The sequence below is a fragment of the Pseudomyrmex gracilis genome, unplaced genomic scaffold (genome assembly GCF_002006095.1).
Source record: "Pseudomyrmex gracilis isolate BER0280 unplaced genomic scaffold, ASM200609v1 scaffold_208, whole genome shotgun sequence".
NCBI classification, from domain to species: domain Eukaryota; kingdom Metazoa; phylum Arthropoda; class Insecta; order Hymenoptera; family Formicidae; genus Pseudomyrmex; species Pseudomyrmex gracilis.
This window is the reverse complement of record NW_018020792.1, coordinates 179,730-204,007: the sequence shown is the minus strand read 5'-3', so window position 1 is coordinate 204,007 and position 24,278 is coordinate 179,730. Positions and strand designations below refer to the sequence as shown.

Sequence of the window (24,278 nt, the reverse complement as noted above, 5' to 3'; positions counted from 1 at the left end):
GCAAGTAACCGCGCCAAGAATCTCTAGAACCCTAGTAAATAGGAAGAGAGAGAGAGAAAGAGAGAAAGAGAGAGAGAGAGAGAGAGAGAGAGAGAAAGGTTCTGGATTTTCAAGGTTTAAACACAGCGGCAAACTGACATGATGGTACGCACCACCGCACCCCTGGCCCAAGTATCCCGCAGCGCGCACAGTTTGCGGCGAGCAAAATTCAACAATGGAAAGACCGGAGTCTATCGCCTATTAAATTTACGAGAGAGCGTAAGATAAAACGCTTTAAACGATTTGATGGATGATAGATGTCCGTGTGGGCGTTTCATTGATTGACGCCCTTGTACATACCATTTTTCCACGTTGTTGTTAAGCGACTGGAAAACCACGTTCCTTTGTGTGTGCGCGTCATAAAATATTGTCTAAAATATCGTAAGAGAACGCGCGCGGTAATACGGAAAAAAAAAAACATAACAGAAGTACTTGGTAGATAATGCACACAACCGTTTTTTTCCCCTTTCCCTCCGAGATATAACACCGAAATTCTTACCGATGAGTGAGGAAAAAAAAACGCGAATATATGAAAATTTTAACATCTCGCGCGAAATAGAATTTCGTTAAAAGAGCGATTTCGCGTCGAGAGATGAAAATATTTCGCTATATCTGATTCTCTCCGGTAGTAGCGACGTTGAAATTGGTGGCTAAATTAGAAATCGCTCCGGCAGCGGCGCCCCCTTGCGAAACGAGAGACCGTGCGCTAATGCGGTCAACTAAAGTAAAAAGCTAACCGAAGGAGTGGTAAGTAGACACTAACACTTCCGGGCGAGCGACTCGATATCGGCGGAGGTAGGGATGGGTGTTCGCACCGGCTTTAGCCCCGAATTAATTCTTCGAGGGTGGTCGGGCATCCTCCATTACCGCCGCTGGAACGAGCGGCAGTAAAGTGTTCCGCCTTAAAAAGAATACGTGTACCTTCATCCCGACGCCTGTAGCGACGCTCTCTCTCCTTCTTCTCTTATCCTTTTCCTTCTCGTTGTTTCCTTCCCTCGTCTTCGATACGATCCAGTGAGCTTCTTGAACATTTTAAGGGAAGTCCGGGATTTCCTCCGGGCGCCAATGACGACCGTTCTGCAGTAGAAAGTTACATCGACTATTGTTTGATTGTCTGTTTGAAAGAATAAAAAACATTTCTTCTTTTGTTTTTTTTTTTTTGCAAGAGAAACATTGTGCAGATTTACAAAACTTTGTTAGAGAGCGATCGAGAGACTGTGAAATTGCATTTCGCAATAATCTGTCTTTGAGACAAAGGATGCAATAATAAATAATTAACTTTAGCGAACGTTCTCGTGTAACAACGTAATACGCTTCCTTCATCACTCAGCCTGTCAATTGTACGTGTGAATTTCGCATGAATTCTATTTCGAACAAACAAGGGCGCGTCGTCAGCGCGGTAGTAAAGCGTTAATCATGCTTCCGCGTTTACTGTTTCAAGGCGAATCAGGTCAGAATTTGTCGGAAACAAAGTTCCAAACAAAAGAGGTTTGTACATATATATATTTGCCGGTTCAGTCTTCGACTTTTCGAGAAACAAGACGTTAGAGTGAGAAAGTATTTATACAGGAAATACATGTATTTATATAGGCTGCACACACACACACTAAAGCATTCTTTTCCAATGAATTCTTCAGCTCGAACGTACGGCAACCTTCTGTGTCCATAAGAAGCAAAACTAATCACATTTCTCGCTTCCGACCTTCGCGTTCACTTAGGATTTCCAGAAACTAACAGAAATTCATACATTTCAATAAACTTTTCTAAGAAAACCTTTCGAGAAAAGATACGAGGGACGATATTGATATAAATATCCGAAATGAAAAAAAGATAAACAATTTATTGAAATGAATTTATTTTTCAATATAAATCGTTTGCTACTTCGATAGAGTTTTTTGATCCGCACTTTTCGAAATAGTATTTATATTATTTTGAAGAAACGATTTTTGTCAAATTTTTAACAATGATCATTTCCGCCATCCATGGCTTTATTGTTGCTCGAAAAGAAAGATTAAAATAGACTGATTTTGGTTTCCAAAGCGACAAGTAAAAAGGATATGTTTTTATAAACGTATTTAAACATTAATCAGACATCTTTCGGTATAAATGTTGCTAACAGTGAAAGTGATTCTGAGCAATTGTTTCATTTAATTTTTTATTCAAAAACTTTTTGCTTTTCTCTTTTTTTAATATTCTTTTGCGTATAATATATCGATTTCTATTTAAAAATATTTTATTATTGTAAAATTATATACAACAGTATATAGTATCTTACTACTGGTAACTAAAATTCGCGCCAAAAATATTTTTAAACACCAAGATTCGCTCTGATCAAATAAAGTTTCTTCTTTCTTATTTATTAATTTGCATTATTCATACATCGATCGATTTTCACTTATATTTTGTTTATTTTACTATAATTTTATACTTTTATTAATTATTCTCCTAATAGCTTCTTATATGTTTAATAGCTTTATATGTTGATTTTAATTTCCCGACAAATTAAAATTTTCAAAGGTCAGAATCAAATTCGGCAGCTCAAAAACTAAAAAAAAAAAAACATATTTTTACTTATCGCTTCGGGAACTAAAATTGGCCCATTTTACTTTATTTTTCTTTCTTTCTACCGAGCCATTTTTTCGGAGTTGGAAATAAGTGAAAATCTCACGGGGTCATATTTGGCAAATAAGGCGGATGATACAGCAATTCAAAGAGACCACTTTATAAATTTTGTTATTGCTTTAGTTGAAGTGTGAGCATCGTCAAACATCACTAAAAGCGTCTATTTTTACGAGCTGTCACACAAACATTATTTGCGATGATGAGTCAGCGTTTGACATTTGTTTCTCTAAAGGATAACACTTAACTGTCAATAACAATGTCATACTTTTGCTATCTATTCGTCGTTTCGAATACTTATTAATTATTTTTTGTATATGTATATGTATTATGTGTTATCTTTATAAAGTAATAAGAGAAATAACGTAGATATCACAAAGCCTTAATCTTATTGCTTCCTTTGTAAGAGTTTTTAAATATTACAGAATCTCAAAAATAAAACATTGCATATTGTAGATATAGTTCAGAAGAAATATTTGAAGAAAAGTATGATCCTCCTTTGGAAAGTTCTTGTCAACAAAAAAAAAATAACGTCAGGACACCGGGGCACCGGCAGATTTTGTCGCGTCAAGTCTTCAATTTATTACCCCGTATTATCCGATGTCGTATTGAATATTCGATGCACGAGTGAACCCGGCGGATGAAGAAAGAGAGCACCGGCGGCGGATGTTCAGCGCGCGAAGAGATCGATACGAGCCAGCAGCGATGCTCGCGAGTTCCATATAATCGTGAAAGAGACGAGAGAGAGAGAGAGAGAGAGAAAAAGAGAGAGAGAGAGAGAAAGAAAGAGAGAGAGAGAGAAAGATTGAGAGAGAAAAAAAGTGAGCGCCGGTAGTCGCGTTGCTCGCGCATCGCGCAAGCCGAGATAAAAGCGTTTACGGGGAAGTAAACGGGGGATGGTTCACCGGCTGGGGCGTGGTGGGCACACCATCGCGGTATTTACGAGGGTCAAGGTTAACGCAAAGATCCCATATGTCGACATGATGCTTGATGCCCGTCGCGCGTATCAAACACTTTTCTTTATTTCCGACGAGAAGAACAGAGAGAAAGTCACGCGAATCTCGTTGCGCGCACGTTTCTCTTACGTTTTCGATTTAGTCCCAAGATTTCTTGGGATTTAAAAACGCTGGGGATGATTTGTATATCCCTTCCCTTCACAACCGATTTATTGCATGTGAAATTATTTACACATGATGATTTATGAGCGCGTATAAATAAAATGTGTTAAATGTTGATATTTATAATTAATTAATTTACATGTTACATTAGTTAAATTCATTTATAATATAATTGACAAGTGTTTTGTTATTAAATATTGCATTTCCACCCGACGACATAAATAATTCGCGATTGATACAGCGCGCGAGTATTGTGTATATACTGTATATCCGCTCTACACCATCGCAATGAAATCGCAGTAGAAGATGGAGAGAATAGAGGTACTTATAACACAAATCAGAGGACAAGGCACGTTTTATGGCGACCAGCACGGACGCAGCGCCGGGGATGATTCACCTCCGATAGGAGGGTTTGCGATTGTTACGAGGGTCAAGGTTAAAGAGGCAGATCCACATGCGTCCGCATTAGCTCAATCCGCACGCGCGTACGTGGCTCTCTCCCCGTTCCTTTCAAATAGCAAAGACACAATTTTCCAAGTCTGCAAGTGGCGGATTTGCGTAAATCCGGAGGTTAATGGATTTTATACACGCGTATGCATCGCGAATACGTTTTGTAAAATGATTTCTTTACATTTAGATAAATGATTATTTTTTAGATTTTATTTTTTATCACGACCTGAAAGATACACTGACCTGAAATTTATAACAATTGAGTTGATTGCGCGTTTATCGATTACCAAAGACACGAAGATGTAGATATCTTGATTCGCATTATCCAACAAAGAAACAATGTGTAATTGAGATCACAGCGTCTTCTTTTATATTCGAGCTTTAAAGAAAAAATATGTGCGGTACAATGCGTACGTATGACGACAGGCAGGTATCTCTTCTGCTCTTTGTAGAAATTCCTGGAGCTGCACTTAGGGGACTTGGTCTATTTTCTTGTTTGACGGTTTCTTCCTTTCGTTAATGGATTTTCATGGAAATATAGCGTTATATGCAAAAGCGCTCTATCTCGATATTCAATATAACTGAAAATATATGTACACCTGAGAGCGCAAAGTTATTTTCAATCTTTCTCGTATCCGAATACTCTAGGCGTCACGCGCAACAGTGGCGTCTTCAAATATTTCGCCGTGTTTATTTCGATTTAAAGCGTCAACGTACGATGTGGATCCGAGACATTTGGTAAAAAAATAAATCGGAATGAAAAAAAAAATCTATCGTAAAAGAGAAAATCGATCGATTACTCGTTTATCGCGTTTTAACCAAATACAGATAGGATTAGTCATGTCTTAATCATTGGAGACATTGGACTTAAACCGTCGGGTGATTCAACTCAAAGATGATTTCACACGCATGCGATAAGTTATTCTAAAACAACCGATGAATTGTCGCTTCCAGCTAAGCTCACAAAAATTTTCAGCCGCCGCTGAAGCCAGACACAATCTCCGATCTCGCTAACCGACTATCGCGGTGGTCTCTACGGGATTTGAATTTTGCGGTAAATAGCGCGCGGATTTGGTCCCGCGATACCTACGGTGATGTCGCCACACACTGATTGCCGCAAGAACCGCGGAGAATAATAGCGATTTCCCAGGTTGACGCAGAATTCCTTAATGAATCTCTCCTGGGCCGAAGGACGAGACTGCAAGGACGATACTGTCGCGAGCAAGAAAAAAAGACAAACTTGCAAAAAAAAAAAAAGACAGTTGATGAAAAAAACTAATACATTATAAAGCTAGAGAATTATGCCTTTCATTTTTATTCAATTATCTGATTATAATTTAATAAGAACTTTAACAAGTTTAATAAGAAAGAAAAGAACAAAACTGCGATTAGAAGTAAAAATTGTTCTAACGAGCACAAAAACTCAATAAAAAATATAATTAATATTAAAATTATAAACATCAAATATTACATGATAAAATCTAATAAAATAATAGATAGTTGTTTAAAAATAATAGATTTTAGAATATTTTGTATTTTTTTAAATAAATATGTGTTTTAAATAATGTACACACACTTTAGTTGTAAAATATCGAAAAAAGATCGATAAAACTATCTTCGAATAAAACGCTGTTTCGTCGCGGGACAATCGCGAATAATTACCGTTAACGGTAAATGACACTCTCATATGCTCGCTATACAGGTTGTATGAGTCTGCACAGGTGCGAATGCATCGTCAGTGAGGGTGCAACACCCTTCTCAAGAGCCCTTAGTTAGACCTTTGCAGCTCGGCAAATTGAAATTATTGGCACAGGTCACCGCACATTATTGTCTCGTTATCGAGACCGCGCATTTGCGCAGCCCAGAAGAGAGAGAGAGAAAGAGAGAGAGAATCTTTCTCTCTCTTTAATACTTTATTATGTTTTTCTCTCGATGTTTCTTTTATTTTCAATTTCGCGGTCGCGTATTTATTTACGCGTTAATTTGCCGCGTGGTTCCGTTTTCCACATAGCATTAATCGTCAAAACACCGAATTTTTTATTGAAATTACCAATTGAGTTATTGTTTTTATTTTGTTGTCTTTTTTTGCAAATTTTCCGCGATTGTTTTTTCTTTTTTTCGGCAAACTTGTTGTTGAAAAATTTTCGGCACGTCGATGAATCGACGAGCACATATCGTTGAAATTCTCGTCGAAATGAAATTCACTAAGTAAATTATTATCGAGCGCGCTGCTATTTACCGCAACGGGACCCGGGGCTTTATCTCGATCTAGCTCACGTATATACTTATCGAGATGAACAAGGCGTTACTTATCGCGCAGCTAAAAGTGGCCATTAGATAAGACGTCGGAACGCGTGCAACTGAACTGGAATATTACCTAATTCAGTTTATAAAGATCGTGCTCGTTTTTTTTTTGCTCGTTACATTCTTTGATTTTATTTCACTCCAATGTGTATTCGTTCTTTTCACGTAATGCTGTCATGATTTTACATGATTTTATATACTTTCTTTTTAATTATATGCATATCTTGTATTTGCTCTCGAAAAGTAACAAATAATATACGTATACATATTTCTTTTTTTTCTCTCTTCAAAGTAAAAAGAAAAAAAGAGATATTGAGATATTTTCGTGTGTGACTCTCAGAAACCACGGATGAGACCTTGAAGAGTTCTTCCATCAGAGCTTCCGCTCTCGTGTCCGCATTCCGCTTCCGCCTCTGCGATTTCTCGCAATTCGCGCCGCCTCTCGACGTCGTTTCGTGGCAACCTCGCCTTTTTATTGCGAATTATGCTAATTACCGGGACCCTCGGGAAGGACGACGCGGTTTCGGCTTGGTGCACGTTGTTGTCGACGTACGGTAAAAGGAGAATACTCGGAGCGTTAATTTGTTCTCTCTTTCCTCTCCTTTGCCCTCCCCTACCCCTCCGATGCAAGAGTGGGAGAAAAGGCAACCGACGACGACAACGACGACGACGACGACGACGACGACGATGACGACGACGACCTCCGGTACGAGGTGGAAACGAGCCATCGCTGGATGGATAGGCGGTGGGAGGAATCGATTTATCCGGAAGAGTCCTAGAGCTCTTGATGGTCCTTTGTCGTTCTATTGCTTCCGCGGGCTACAAATTGGGAACGACATCCGGCGAATCTTACGGATAAGTCGTCGAGCAACCCGGCGATTTGCATGAATTGCAAGAGCGTCTAAAACTTTAATAATTTGTTTACAAAATTTCAGTAGATTTTTTTACTTGCTGAATATGAAACGCGCGCGCGCGCATAAATGAATGTAAGAATTAATTGTTTAGCGTCGAAGTTTCAATTAGCATCATTGATATTTTCGCGAACGACGTATAAACATCACACACTTTTACTCGATAACTAATTTTATCGGTACCAATTATTTTATATTTGATAATTATCAGATTTACCATCAAGAAAGATATTTCAACGAGCAGGTACGCGTCAATCGACATAATTGAGTTTTTCAATTTCTGATGACCGGCAATATTTTATTCAGCGAGAGCACCGAAACGGTCGAATGTCGTGCTGAAGCGCGATGACGGAAAGAGGGGGGGGAGGAATAACGATTATTTCGCGAGAGCTAAAATTAAAACATAGAGTGAGATTAAAAAAAAAAAAAAAAACTCATAAAGCTGTTTCGTTAATACGTTAACGAAAACGGCTAACGACGTCGCTCGACAACAATGACACAAGAACTCGCCGCGGTAATCTTCAATTTCATTAAATCGCGTCATGGTGTACGAGCGAACCAGGTGTTCACCTCTTTCGCCGATTTACGAAAATGCGTGCATTCATTCTTCCATCTGGACCGGTTCCAGGGTGCGCTTTTTCGAACCGTTCTTTTTCTTCCGGCGACGAAAAAAAAAAAAAAAAAAAAAAAACGAAGAAGAGTGTCCGCCGCAGGCTCCGTAGCTTTCTCTCCTCGTGGATTCACTTAGACGTTGTGGACGCGCTCTCAGGACGCGCGTTCCCACTATTTACGTTCTCTCCTGAACCATGGAAAGAGAAGCGAAGAAATTTTCTTTTCTTGCTAAAGAATATCGCACGTGTACGTGGGTTTCAGCTTTTTCTACATATTCCCGGTGAACAAGAAAGCGTTCCAAGAAGGTTGAAACTTCTTCTGTTCCGATCATCTTTGAAGAGTAGGATAGGTTTTTTTTTTGTTTCTTGCTAAAGAATATTGCACGTGTACGTGGGTTTCAGCTTTTTCTACATATTCCTGAGTGAACAAGAAAGGAGTTCCAAGAAGGAACTGAAACTTCTTCTGTTCCCGTCATCTTTGAAGAGTCGGATAGTTTTTTTTTTGTTTGTGTTAAGACAACGCCTATATGAGAATCCATCTGGGACAAACTGATTTTGTTCACTTTTGAACTGTTCGATGTGATTTATGGTTTAAATAAATAAACTTTTGTAAATGATGTTTAGTTCTTCGAGAAGAAGAATAAACAACAGAATATGTTTCTTTATACAGGGTGTACCACCTAACCTTGAGCATCTTAAATATCTTGCTCATTTTTCATGATAGGAGGATGCCGAAAAAAATCATTCATTCAGTTTGAAAAGACAAATACTGTAATAAACAAGAACTTTTTGAATTCGTCTTGATCTTGCCTGTCATATTGCGAGGATAAAAATATGTACTTTCAGATAAAAAAATGACAATGACCTTGAAATTTTAAAAAATATGACCTTGAAAAAAATTTCTTGTTTATTACAGTAATTGTCTCCTCGAACTGAATAATGACCTTTTTCGGCATCCTCCTATCATAAAAAATAAGCGAGATATTTAGGATGCTCAAGTTAGGTGGGACACCCTGTATATGCGCTACAGGACTACAACCAGCGAGATAGTTGAAAAACTTTTATAGGATTTATATAATTGTTTTTTTTTTACTTATAGTTACTTTTTGATGTTGTCGCTGAAAAATAATAGAGAATTATTTCGAATAAGAACATTTGCAATCGAAAGATTTTGTACTCGACGATTTTTGCTTCGAAGAAAGAAAACAGCCTGCTTACAACGAGTAGAAACAACGTATCAACCTCCGGGTCCGAGTTCTCAGCTTCTTCGGACTGTTGTTGGACTCGTCAGCTCAGCTTCTCGGTGAACGTGAAGAAAGAACGTAGAACAATTCAAACCAGGTGCGAAGAAAACTGGAAGACGCGAAGAACGCCGGTAGTTTGTGACGATTTGCGTATCTGCGTGTGGAAGCCGTTCGGTTGAAAGGGTCAAAGGTGATAGGGGTCTGGTAAGGGGTACAAAATGCTAATAAGCCGTCCATTGTATTCGAATGCGATATTATGTCGCGACCGTTCTTTTTCTTGAGTGTGGACGCATGTCGAAACGATTCTTGATGTGGAGTAGCGATTTCTTTCTTTGGAAAAAAATAAAAAATAAAACAAGCGAGACGCGCTACTTCTGGGTCTTTCGCTGTTCCTCTCGCACTTATACAAAAACTTATTTGAAATTATAATCTCTAGCCGCGGAAGCGTTTCATAAATACATGGGAAACAACAACCTTGGTTTTTCGCGCGCACATCCTTCATATTAATTTTTATTTCATCCTCGACGTAGATAGTTTTTTTTTCTTTTTAATAATCGCTGATATAAAAAAATAAATGCAAAAAAAAAATAAAAAATAAAATAAAATTCGCCGAAAGATAAGTATAGACTTATCATTACGAACTTTTGACGCGCGATCGACCGTTTCTGCGAAGAAAACTTCATAAACAAGCAAATGAGAATGAATAGCGAGCGAATCTGTGCGTGTGTGTAAGCGTACGTAGAACGCGGGAATTACATTTTTAAATTTAGTCAATAATGTAATATTGAAAATTGAAAAAGCTTCGCGATATTTAATACAGATATAATATAATTCATTGAAATTTACATAAACGTTTTTCTCTTTAAAATACATTGAAATTTTTTTAGTGTTTTACAATATTTTCTCTTGTTGTCAAAAACCTGTTTTCAAATATTTAATAAAGTGGTAGTAATTTTATCGACACAGTTGTATATTTGCTCGACGAATATTTTATCAGAGAGATAGAGAACTCGATGCGAGTGGGTTTGGTTTGCAGAATATTTTCTGCACGCATGCTTTAACTTTATGCGGTTTTGTGCGTGTTTCAAAAGTTTTGAAATAGGAGGAGGTAAAAAAAAAAAAAAGAAAACGAAAAAAAAAACATTTGTTGTGTGTAAGCGACACGAATTCCTTGTCTTTTGTGCACAAAGCTGATACGTGTTTTTTTTTTGTTAAACGCGCTAGAAACGTCAAACTATAAATCTCGGTTGTCTGTCATTGATCGGCTGTTTGTTTCGTAAGCGTTATCGATCTTCCGTTAATGGAGAGCGGCGTTACGCGTATCGTATAAAATTATTTTTCGAACGAAACAAAATCAAAGAATAAAATAACATTCGAAACAACGATATAACTCAAGATTAAATATGAATAATAGCTGTCAGTTAATTGGTAGCGCTCAATTACAGAATTATATGTTACACGTGAGATGTGTACAATAGCGGCGATATTTTATCCAAGTGCAACTCTGTAGCAAAATTTAATTATGTCATATAAATATTTATATTGCGCGTTCTGCTTGCGCAATGATAAAACTACGCTACATATACGATGTGAGTTGCGGTTTTAATCAGTATGTTCTGGAACGTACCAATGTTGTTTATTTTTTTTATTATTTTAAATTTTATTTTTCCTCACTTTATCGCGTGAGTTTCCTGTTTACTTATGTGGTTTCGACAAGTTGGAAAGAACGGAGAAGCGCAATAATTTACAACACTATAGTTTCCTATTTTAAATGTCAAATGAACTTTGTAAATGAATGCGTAAACTTGCATACAAATGGTATTGTACAAAGAGTTTAGAATTACACTCATAGAAAATTACGGAATTTTAATCTGAAACAAAAGTTTTCTTTCAGAATAAAAACTTTACACGCAAACTTAAGTTATGTATAAGCCGCGCGAGCAGAGGAAAATAATAAATTCCACTCATAAAGTCTTTTCGCGTGCCTGCAAAACTTCTTTATTATAATATAAACTATATTCTCTCGGGAGCGCGCGCGCGAATGTTTTGTTCTTGTCTATTCGGCCTCTTGTCTCCGTGAGATGTTTCTCTCTCTCTCTCTTTCTCTTTGCCGATTGGTAAAGTCGTAAGACTTAAACTGACCTTCGAATATTACGTGAGTCAATAAGAGTGTTAATAGTCGTTCCTATAGCCATTCCACGAATGACGAAAAACATAATAAACATTAACACAAGAATAGTTGTGCGTGGTGAAATCAAGTTTTATTTCGCTAATTTCCAGAAAATTAGCTTACAAGTAATAAAAATAAGCTATAAAAAGTAACAAAATAAGATATAATTTGTTTGCATTGTATATAAATAAACACAGGAGTGTTTGAATTAACACGTTGAATCAGTAGAAATCAAATGTTTCCAAAACGAAGCTCAAAAATCGCTAGTTTTGCACAGTATATTAAATTGTTATTATTAAATAATCTTGTTAGTGTTAAATAATTTTTTTCGTAAAATTTGCGTCTTACTTAAGTGAGTAAAACTGTCACCTATAAGTAAAAAAAACTTGTAATCCGCCAATATTCGGATATGTTAATACAATTCTCAAAATTCACTTTACCGATAAACGATCCGATTTATGTTCTTTAGAATTAATAAAAATGGATCCAGACGCGTCTGGCTTGCGTTTTGTTTGCATCTGCCTTCATTCGATCGGCACTCAGCCCTGTCGGACTCCCGCAAGTCGCGCGAGCGGATTAGGAGATACGACCCGGACGATGCGATTACAAATGTAAATGCGCTAGTGCGCGACCAGACGTTTCCACTCCCACGTCGGCTTGATCCCCATCTTTGTTCATCGAGTTGACGGTAGTGGTGACCTCTTCGTTGCACGCGTCATCACCGATATATATATATATATATATATATAGTTATCGGTCATCATCATCGGTCGACCGAATCGGCCAGGTATTTTCAGGAATTAATGTAATTAATGCGCCGACTTGCCGTCCGGATATTAGTCCGCGTTTATTGATCGAAGATCGGTATGTAAACTACGGAGCGCGCGTGAAACAGCCGCGCGTATGAACATCAGAGAGAACCCCAAAAATTCCGAATAAATATAAAGCTGCGTATGACTCGGAAAAACTTTTCTCGAATCGTCGTCTCGTTATCTTCACACACACAATTAATAAGATACTTAAGAAGGTACTGGATATTAACTATAGAGATCTGTAAATCGACGTTTTAGAAACGTAAATTTCTCTAATTTCTAATTTGTTTTACCACATCACATGAAAAGCGCTTCTACAGAAGCAAACAAATATAAAAAAACTACATAGTGTTTCTGAAAATGGGTATATAATGCTCTTTTTTTCATTTAAATACAAAGATAGCATATGATAATCTATACCACGTCATCACGCGCGAGAATCGCTTTTTCTCGTCAACTACACATACCAATCATAATCTGGGTGTCTCATTAGATTCTTTTTTGTTGTACTTGTTGCGCTGTGAAAGTGTAAATATGTACATAAGCTTAGAAATAAATCTACACATTTGAATATATGGTAATGTTATAGAAGGAAACTCTGTATAAGAAAAAATTTATGTTGAATTTTGACATTTCAAAGAAAGAGCGCAAACTCTTAGCACAATTTACATTTTTCTGTAGAAACATTTTGGATTTGATGCAGTAAATATACGAAAAAACCAGAGAAAAATTAAAAACGTCGAGATTTTTACAGAGTACTCTATAGTCGGTATTCAGTACTCTCTCAATTTCTTTAACAAGTTTCTTGCGCACACATCTATACATGTAAGCAATACGTTATTTATATATACGTACTAGTAATCCATAATTTTCTTCTAGAGATAACTGTTTCGTCGTTTCTCTGAATTCCGTGCGTCTTCGATTTCCGCTTTAAAACTTCGAATGCAGTTCTGAAAAAGAAGAAGTAGAGCAAAATTAGAAGGAACGAAAATTACTTATGCTACAAAACTTTTTCGAAACGAAACCGCGAGATTGATTTTCTTTTCTTTTCGTTTTTCTCTGTGAATCGAACTTTTATTTCTCAATAACTGAATTATCTTAACGTGTGTTGTTAAAGATAAAGTCGGAGAGTTTGTTACAAGTCTCGATTGTCGAAGGAAATCTGGGTCGTTGCAAAATATCTTTGACTGAAAAACTATGTCAAGTCGTTACATCGGTTTTATTCATATTGTTCGTTACGGTGCTGCGACGGTATTCCTCGGTCGAGAATGCAATTAACGATACCGCGACTTGCAACGGTGTAAGTAGTAATGGAAGAAGCGGCAGTAGTTGAAAGAAGTGCCTCGCCTCACTGCGGAAAGAATTAACTGGCGAGCTGCAGTTAACGTTTCACCGGCGCGGTAGTTAAGAATAATACATAATACCCAGACCCTCCCCTCCCTCCCACCCTCCCTCTCTCTTTCTTTCTCTCTCTCTCTCTTTTTCTCTCTCTCTCGCGGAAGTCTGCCCATCGACGCGTTCAAGGAAATCACTTACGTAAGAACGGCTTAATTAAAATTGATAAACAGGCGGCAAACCACCCAGCAAACAGTTATGCAGCGGCTAAGTTTCCTTTAATTTGCTAATTAATACGTGTGTAATTTCGTGCCGCTTCGCTATATATATTCGTGTAAGAAAAACGATACGCACTCGAGAGATATACGTAAATTCGAATACGATAATAACAATCGACACTTATCGGTACTTCGTTTGTGTTTCTGACAGACCAACCTTTCTCGAACGAATGTCTTTCAGACGAACAATACTAAACCTATTATCTTAACAATTCTATATTTGATATCAACATTGTTATCGAGTATATTTTTTCCTGTTGTACCAAGTAGGAAGTGCATTGTGTTTCGAGTCTCCTGAGTGGACAAACTCTTTCTCTCTCTCTCGTTCGTGTCGAATGGACGACACGGGTGTGAAAGCGCATCGCAAAATGTCCAGTCGACAAAAGCTTTTTCGCGAAGTTTGTCGGTGGGCAGAAGAAACATGGACGGTGATTCTTTCTCTTTCTTTCTCTCTCCTTCCCGTCTCTTTCCTTCCTAGCAGAGCGTCAAATAATCTTATTAACCAAAGTGTATCTGATCGTTTAAAGTCTACCAGTGGTTTCGCTATCGCTACACAATGGTTCTGTTTACTCCCGTCCCGCCCGGTCCGCCGCTCGTCGTTTTGCATACTCGAATGGACCCGGGCGGAGTGCTCCCGAATCCATTAACTGACGGTTCGGGTCAAGTTTACTTAAGACCACGGCCCCGCCGCCGCGAATCTGCCAAGAAAGCAAAAAGCTTTATTAGACAGTGACAAAGTGAGAACGTCGGCTCCCACGGCGGAATCATAATGAGGAACGAAGAAGAAAGAGCCGGGTTTTTGATGAAAAATCGTCCCGCATCACTTGAGAATTGCTGATCACACAAAGCAAGATCGTATTCGTTTCGAACTTACACCACTCTTTTTAACAAGAATGTATTTTTGCGTACGTACAAAAGTTGTAGATTAAAAAGAATTACGAGTTCTTTTCAATCTTACCAGAATATTAAATTAAATATATTAGAGAATTTCAAAAAAAATAAGTAAAAGATCAATGCAAGCCGATATGCGGGATGTTGGTGCGTAAAAATGTAGTTTTGCAAAAAGTAAATCAGAAGTTTCGATCTGCGGATCGATAATGTTATGATCATGTTTATTATGTGGCGGTTTTTTGTATTGTTTTGAATTTTATTCAGTTAATATAATATTTTTGACAAATGAATAATCTATTTTGTTCTATCGCGTGCTGGTACGCACCTTATTATTTCTTTTTTGTTACTCACTGAAGAAAAAGATCCAGTCTATGAATCGAAACGTTTGATTTTCTTTTTTCAACAAAACTACGTTTTTTATACACCAACGTATTATATTGATTCCTACTGCTCTTTTTTTTTTACCTATTGTTACAATTTTTTTATTTTGTTAGAGAATTCATCTCAAGCGAAATCTGAAAAGCAACAAAGTTATAATGTTTTGTTGTGCAAATAAGAGAAATAATACTATATAGTAGTAGATACTAGTATACATATATAAATATGTATATAAAATTATAATTCTATATAGATATATATTTTTATACGACGAATAATGTCGTACATGCGATTGCGGGGGGGAACGCGCGGATGTAAATGTTGTGCGCGAAATAAGCGGTTGTTAACTGCGGTAAGCTCGTCTCTGCAAGCTTGTTGGGAAATTTAGCTTTGAGATATTTAGCTCTGGTAACTTCACGATGTAGTTTACTCGAGACTCGTGGTATTATGCGAGAAAGATCCCGGCAAACCCGCCGCGACGAGTACCTCACTCGCGACATCGATATACGGTACGGCTAACGAGGCATTTCAAAGCACGATTGTCTACATCAAAGTAGCACGATAAGGATCAAAGTTCTATCGAGAATCTCCTGCCCCCGTTGTCGTCATCGTCGTCGTCGTCGTCGTCGTCGTCGTCGTTGTCGCAGCGACTCTCATTTCCCATTGAGAGAGAGAGTCGCATACAAAATTACTCGGCATTGTCTTTCTCTCTTTCCGGCAACAGCTGGCGATTGTTGTTTAGCTCTCCGCGCTTATGTAGCGACATAAAATACAAGGTCGTATCTCTATTTTAGTTTCCGAATAAGAGAGAAAAAACAAAAAGAATCAAAATATAATATAATCAAGTAACTCTGTTCCCATTAATTTTTTTAAATATAGTTTCTACTGTAAATCGTACTAGTTGTACTTTAAATTACTTTAATTAAGATTGTTCTAATAGGGAGATAAAATGAATTTATATACATATGTGTGTGTGTGTGTGTGAAATGCAAGTCAAGCATCTCGAAACTTAGATGAATTGACGAATTGTATTTCATTCGAATTTCTACGTGTGCGAATTTACACGTTTAAAAAATATATTTCACACATCCAGCATATTGGCTCACATTGATCGTAAACTCTCTGCTGGTTAAAAACTATATGAGCTTAAAATTTGTTGTGTTAAAAAATTCTATATTTTTCTCGAAAACCTAAAAATCCGAGGCTTTAATAGTGAGTTTTGTTTTTTATCAATTTTTAAATGCCTTTCGCAATACAAAAAACCTGTGTATTGCAACGAGTCGTTGTTAAGAAATAAAATTTTTATTTGGCATTTTTTTTTGTTTCTTGGAAAATGTTTCTTTGACCGTGGCGTAATCAAGCGGAAGTATTTCCAAGCGGATCTTTAGTCGTCTGTGGATCGCCGATCATGCGACAACCGCCAGTAAAGTCAATGTTTTCGGAACGGATGGACATGAAGATGGAGTAGCTGGGGACAGACGAAGACGGAAATGTAGACAGAGATGAAAGCTGTTACCATGGCGACCATGAAGAGGAAAGAGAACAGCAAGTCGAAGCGAAAGAGCAAAAGAGAGAAAGAACGACAAGGGGTGAATGAAGAGCTACGATACATGGGGTGAACCGGGTGAGAAAGAGAGAGAGAAAGAGAGAGAAAGAGACTCTCGGAAAGAACGAAAGAGAAGTTACGATCTGAGGGATGCAAAGCGAGAGAACGCGAGAGTAAAAAACGCGACGAAGGAGACAGGACTCTGGAGAGAATAAATGAGAAGATACGACTCGGAGCAGACACGAAGAAAGGCCGAAGAAAAATATAGAAAAAGTCGGCAAGACAACTACGACGAGATGGGTAAGGCAAGTTTATAGACGTCAAAGCGCGGTGGTAAAAGTAAGACACAAGTCATAAGAGATGTATGTGCGAGAGATTCGGCGAATGTGCTTGTGAATTACAGAAGAGAAGAAAAAGTTTGTACAAGAAAATATATATATATATCTCTAAAAAAGAAAGATGCAAAGAAAAATGCGATTCGAATATCTCGTTATCTCGCGTACAATTGTTAACAACAAGTACAAATGGATACAAATTGGTGTTTCTTCTCAACACACCGTAGTATTTTTATATCGTTGATTCAAGTCCGCGCATTGTTCATCGAAAGATTCTCAAAAAAAAAAAAGAAAACGCGACAAAACGCGTAGAAACTCAATTCACACGAGCCAATTTCTCTTTTATCGTCCAAACGTTCCCGGAAGGAAGAGACTGCTCATTTTAACCCTTCCGCCTTTGACTTCAAAATATGTAGACCGGTTCCGCCAAAACTAGACAGAGATGGATACGTACGAGCCAGAATGGGACGACCGTCGAAAAACGGGGCACGAGGAGGAAACACCGAGAAGGGATGGAGAGGAACGCCCGGGGAGAGTTAGAGACGGCTGACTGGGAAAACTATTACTCTCCCTCCCGCCGTCTTCACCCCCCCGTTCGCGGGAAAGAGGGTTTGAGTCCCGAGTGATGTTAATTGCGCCGCTACCGCCAGCAGGCAATATGTATTCGAGGAACGCTCGAAACGTTCGAACGAAGACGACTTGTGGATGCCACATATATATATATATTTGCTCCATCTCTTCGCGCGCGCGTTCTATCCTGTTGGAAAAGTGACGCTTCTGGGACGAATATCCCGCGCGCGCGCGCGACCGAGAAACGGACCGAACTTTTGGCGTGCGATGGCAAATATCGCGGCGACGCGACGCGACGATGGATACGCGTGTCACGAGTTTCGATGGGTGGTCGGCGCCATTTGTATGGTAATTCTTGGCGGAGAACTATGCTCCGTCTAATTTGCGGAGCTTCGCACGAGATATCGGTTCTGTGACGCGGCGAGAAGTTTACGTCAACGAGATATCGCACCGACGGAAAGTCATGATAGCGCGCGATATTCATCGCTCGGAGGCAAAAATGTTGAAATTTTCTTGCTCATCGATATTTTCGCGCGACACATACTCTCCCTCCCTCCGTCTCTCTCTCTCTCTCTCTCTCCTGCGAAACAAGCGCCGTAACGTCATCTTATTTTCCGAAAATGCCTATCGGTGGATCGGAAAAAAAAAAAAACGATGCCCTCGGGATGAGAGTGTCGGAGAGTTAGAATGAAAATCCGTGATGTTAATATAAAAGGAGCGATGCGAGAAAACGTGTTAGTTATAAATTAAACCCGGTGTGAAATACGTCGTAATTTTTCGACCTCTAAATTGGACGGGATATTTCATCGCCGTTGGGAAATTTTTCATCCCGACCACGTACTGCTATCTTTTCATTATATCCAAATGTTACTTTTTAACAGCGATAATACAGACACCTCGTTGCAACTGCTTTTTTCTTTTCCCGTTCGCGATTAAAACGTTCCTGAGTAAATTTCGAATCAATTTGTTTCTATTTAAAATTACTGCTATTGCCGCTCATGAAAAGCCAATATCACAATTTCACTAATGGAATCGCCGGTACGCCATTTATAATGACAGATAAATATGCCGGTTTAAATGACCGTAATAGAGAACCCGTAAAGAGGATTTTGCTCGTTGAATAATTTCCATTTTTGCGGCCAGGTGCGCGGCATATGACATTCGCCGTAATGAATTGAGAACAAGAGTTTAATTCCAGAAGTAAATTTGGATCGCGCGCTATGATTTTTTATTCAAATCTTCAAAACGATATATGTTTGTAAAACAAAAAATACACAAACACTTGACTTAAACTTTCAACAATTCGAAATAAAAAACAACCAACGAAAAGATCGCAAATAACATATTTGTATAATTTATACAATATTTACATAATATTTGTGGCAGTTAAAAATATGTCGTAATATATAAAACAGAATGATGTGTGCATGTGTGTGTGTGTGTGTGCGTGTGTGTGTGCGTGTGAACAGAAACATTCACATTTTTGTTGTAAACAAATTCTACTCGCTCGCGAAATAATCGATTGCGACACAAGAACGAGAATTAAAGCCACGTAGGGTCAGTAGCATCGTATGCCGCTCGATACAGGACGAGACAATTGCGCCCAATCTTTCCATTGGTTTCTAAATGAACGGTCGTGCCGGTGTGAAAGGCACAGCCAACATGTCATTACAGCGATAGGGCTCTGCCAATGATGCTGTGGATCTTGAGCGATATATATTTATCTGCACGATGATACGACTGACAAAATATTTATCGTTATGTGTTCGCTTTATTATTGTTCGCTAAAAATTTGATATTTATTGCGTTCAAATACGTACGTATATTATATTTTTCATCGCGTTAGTACAGAGAACAAAAATATCGGACTACAATAAAAAAGAAAATGTACATACACAATTTTATTATGCAATTGCATAAGCGCAATGAAATATATTAAAATAAAAACAAAAGCTTGACGCGGCCAATTCTTCTCATTTTTTTCTATATTTCTCTTATATATATATATATATTAAAAAAAAAAAAAAAAAAAAAACAAAAAATAAATAATTACCTCCGACATCTCGTTTATAAAACTATTAACGCGATGAAAAAGCTCGCGCAATGGCGCGATATTTAAAATTACACGAATTTAAGCGAATTATGTTTCGTCGATTGTGCGCACTTTGCGTACTAACTCGGCGACGGCGGAGAAACGCATTTTACGCGAGTACGGTAGAAAAATGATATTCGAGTTAATTTCGTTTAGCATATATTGCGCGCGCGCGCCCCCTTCGCTCGTATGCAATTCACATTTCTGTTTTAACGAAAAACACGCGGAAAGGCCATTTATTTCACGTCGGACGCTCCTTTCTCGGTGCTCGCCGGTCCGAAAAACGTTCGACAGGGAAAATTCGGGGCTCGCCGTTTGACAAACAAATGCGTTTCACATGTGCAAATGTGCAATTGCGGAAAAAAGTCACTCGGCCAACCGCGGCTAATTGGACCGGCGTGTTGCGATATTACGCGCGAGGGAATTATAAATATGGCGGTCCGTTAATTGTGCTAAACTAATTCGTCACTATCACCTGAATAAAGTGGAATGCCTGCCTACGCGCGCGCGCGCGCGAGCGCGCGTGTGTAAGGGAAAACGTCACTATTCCTTCAAGAATATTAATGCATCCGGCGCGTCCCACGAACGGTGTCAACGTTAATCGTCGCGCGCGTTGGGTTGCGTCGCATTGATATAAACCGACAATCGCAGGAAATAAATGGTGATTATTATATATTTTTTTTTTATCTCTTCTCAACTTGTCTTATTAATCCTGTTTGCATATATATATATATTTCACAGAATAAAATATTGATAACAAATATTACGCAACCAATGAAATCCGCAACCAGAAATAACTCGATAATTCTAACAGTTTCGAGTTCTGTTTGTTTCCTTTTTCACAGAAAACAACCACCACCATTAATCAATCGAACATTTTCCGCAAAGTGGAAATGTCACATGATGGAGAAAACACGCTCGAGATATCGGTCGGCACGCGGGCGAAGCAATTATCCGGCCCGGTCCGCGACCGTTTTAATCGAAATCTGAGCGAGCGAATCAACCGCGCGATTCCGCGCCCTTATCACGCGACACGTCGAGTCAACGCCGGTCTCGTGTGTTCCTGGACTTCCTGGGCCAGCAGCCCTGCGCGCTTTTCTGAAAGAGGAGGAAAAGGAGACCGGAGTCTCGTTTTCCCTTTGTAGATTACCCGTCGTATCATAGCAGGGGACACGTAGGAAATAAGATGTCGAGTGGCGGCGCGTGACGTCACTCTCTCGAGCTCTTTCCCGCCAGTTTTTGTCAACCTCCTTCTTCCTCCCCTTTAGCTCTCTCTCACTCTCTCTCTCTCTCTCTCTCGCATAGGTCCACCCTTTCGTCTTAATCAGCGTTTCCCGACCTTTTTTAGCTGCCGACCCCTTTTTAGCATACAGGAAAGATCACGATAATGGACTACTTGAGCATCTTGTTACTGCCACGTACTCAAACTATATCGCATAAGTTTTTATGCTTAGTTTGCAAACAGATACGCACAAGTGAATGTTAACGTGATGAAGTGGTAGTCGACTGTTTTGTTTTGCGATACCCTATCGAGGCGAGGTGACGCGAAAACGTACTTCCGGTCTGCTTAACGCAATTTATCCAATCGCGTTAAGTGAGGGGGATAACAACGCGTGCTTTTGATGTAACTCTTCGATCGTCTCTTCGCATACGATGGTTGCAAGTTCGCGCTGATGTGACGTCAAAAAGAGATGAGAGAGAGAGAGAAAAAAAGAGAAAAATATCGACAAAATTAAAACAAAAAAAGAGAGAAAAAATAAGACGCGCGAGAGATGCTACTTGTGACAGAATTGACGCAACGCCGAGTGTATGCTCGCAACGGAGAAGAGACATCATCAAATGAAGGAGGGACAAGAGCCTAGAAGAGAGAAGAGAGAAAGAACAGTACGGCAAAGAGTCGGCCTCAACATGGCGTTGAGCGATAACGGCCCGTTGATAAGGACCCGGGCATCTCTCTCTCTCTCTCTCTCTCTCTTTCTCTTTTCGACACTTTAATATCTCTCTTGTGTGCCTGGCTTTTTAATTATCTCTTCAGCGATAATGGGCGACCTCCACGGCTCTAGCCATCGACGGGGAAATGTGAAGAGGACAGAGAGAGGGACAAGCAAGAAGAGCGAAGAAATCCTTTCGGGATCTGACATGCGGAAAAAAATCCGCGGATGTGAGATGCCTCCCGGGACCGTCCGCCTGATGCTCATATTTATTTAAAGGAAAGATCGGCCTGACTTTTTTTGTGGATTTTGACACACACACACACACTGGACATTCATAAATTGCATAAATTTGTCTTGAGGAAGCGGAATCAGATGAGAGATTACAAAACATTCACAAAAATTCAGTAAAAATTAATATGAAAATTTTTTTAATAAAATTTTATTTGAACTCGGAATGAAGTTCGCAAAAAGTTGGGAAACTCTCTGAAGAACATACACAAGTTATGTATTTTAAAAGAATTTACATAAATCTCTCACTTGTAAAAAAAAGTGTTTTTTTTTTAAATCTGTGCGATCTTTATTTATATTTCACTTTCTCTATCTTGAAAAAAATTAGATGGCACTTGCGACATTCGATCAACGGGGTTACGCAGATTATCGCCACCTTCTTTCTTCGTCGTTAATTTTCATCCATGAAAATTTCGCTCAAACGCCGCTTAATTTTCGCGTCTCGCGCGGCTGAACGTGCCGTCGCATCGAGTTTAAGCTAAGAAGGTCTATGAGCGCGCCCGGGAAGGCAAGAAGAACGACGAGAACGGCGATGAACCCGTTCGTTCGCGGGACTTAAAAGGTGTCAGGGTGACTTTCCGCCGAAGTCCCGGGCTTTTCGAACCATTACTTTTTATTGGATCGTCGAGATCGATCTCCTCTCTCTCTCTCTCTCTCTCTCTCTCTCTCTCATCTTTTTTTCTCCGTCACAATCTCTATCCTACTCTTTCCTCGCGCTGTTCTCTCTCCTCCACTAGTTTCCGACCGTTTCCAGCTTTTCGCGTTGCTAAATCGCGGAAAAGTCTCGTTGAAAAGACGCCTCAGCCGCTTACCGGTGACGCGTGCACAGGAAGAAGAAGAATAAGAATAAGAAGAAGAAGAAGAAGAAAGAAGCGAGAGAATCCAGAAAAAAGATGATCAAGATGACTGTCAAAGGCAGACGGGAAAACGCAGACGTCGCCGAGGCATACAAAGAGAAGATAATGCGGTATCAAACGTCCGCGGAATCACAATGAGGCGTCGGAAGTCGACGGACTGACTGCTGGTTCGATTCACCGATGAAATTTACCGCGAGGATAAATGTTTTTCGTCCGTACGGTGACATCTCTCGCCGAAGCGTCGGACAAAAAATCGCGTATCAAGAGATATCCTCACTGATAGCCAGTTAAATATACGAGCTGTTCGCAAAAGTTACGTCTTTCAATAGAAAACACACAAAAAAAAAAGAATATTAAGCAAGAAACTCTTTTTCTATAAAAAAAAAGAGAGAAATTTAGCGATTGTATTTTTAGCGCTTACTTTTCGCGCAAGAGTAATAATTTCTCAATAATTTGCAAACGACATAACTCGCGTTTCCTTATTACCTCTTTAAAAAACTTCACTTAAATACAGACGGAAATAGACAGATACTTTCATACGAAAAGCATGCCGTGCGCGCGCGCGCATTTTAAGCATGTGCGGAAAACCGATTAACCGATCAACATACCGGGAGCCGGGCTGTCAATTTTCCCCGAAACGTCTCCGGCGGACTTTTTCCCCGCGGATATTTCCCCGTGACGCGCAGAAGCGCCGTGCCGCGTACCGTCGTCGCCCGACCGGGACGCGAGCGGTCGGAATATTACACGATAACGATGGGACACGTGCGCCGACGTGGTATGATCCGTCAATCAATCGTCCGGGGAATCGTCGGCGTGCAAAAAAGAAGAGCGAAAAGTGCATGTGACGCGACAGCCATGTTGCGATTTTTCCGCGCGCGGCTCGGCTCGTCGCGGCGCGGCGCGACGACGGGGTGTGCATTATTTCCAGCATCGGTTTTGTGCTTTCCGGCCGTTGACCCACTCCACCGCCAACCCACGCACACATATTCCTCTCTTCGCCATCCTACAGAGAGATTGCCCAGCAGCCCTTCTCTCTTTCGCGTCGAACGTGTCCGCAGACGAGCATTTTTCGAATATTCGACGTCTCTCTCTCTCTCTCTCTCTCTCTCTCTCCTCTTTCTCTCTCTTTTTTCTTCTCTTTTTTGCTCTTTCTAGTCCCGCCATGACGGAATCGATAGGCTCTCGGTATAACTTCCTCGGCGTAACTCGCCTCTTTGCTCGGGCGGATCAATTTTCCGCGAAAAGCGCGTCTCGCGTTGGATGGAAACGCGCGATTCGAGTTAAGTCACGCGGGCGCGCCGCAAAATACGGCTTGATCCCTAATCGCGTTACTTAATCCTCTCTGCTGCTGCTGCGACACTAACTTCTAGATACCTAAGTGTCGTCAATGAAACTGCATAGTATTCTCACCCATGTATGTTTATTCAACAAGCGCTCCGAGCAAATGCGTGCGTGAGATTAGATTTATTTGTCTGCTCGCGTATACACGTTTCGTC

The 24,278-nt window shown here is 39.5% G+C and overlaps 1 long non-coding RNA gene across 2 annotated transcripts in view; it reads right to left on the bottom strand.

Moving 5' to 3' along the window:
* The window catches only part of LOC109858508, an 84,799-nt gene that overhangs the window by 7,151 nt on the left and 53,370 nt on the right, over positions 1–24,278 (bottom strand). For both annotated transcript variants that reach the window (XR_002250622.1, XR_002250623.1), the window contains exons 3-4: positions 13,134–13,228; positions 961–1,116 (exon numbers count right to left, since the gene is read on the bottom strand). This is a non-coding gene — a long non-coding RNA (uncharacterized LOC109858508). The remainder of the gene's footprint in view (positions 1–960; positions 1,117–13,133; positions 13,229–24,278) is intronic.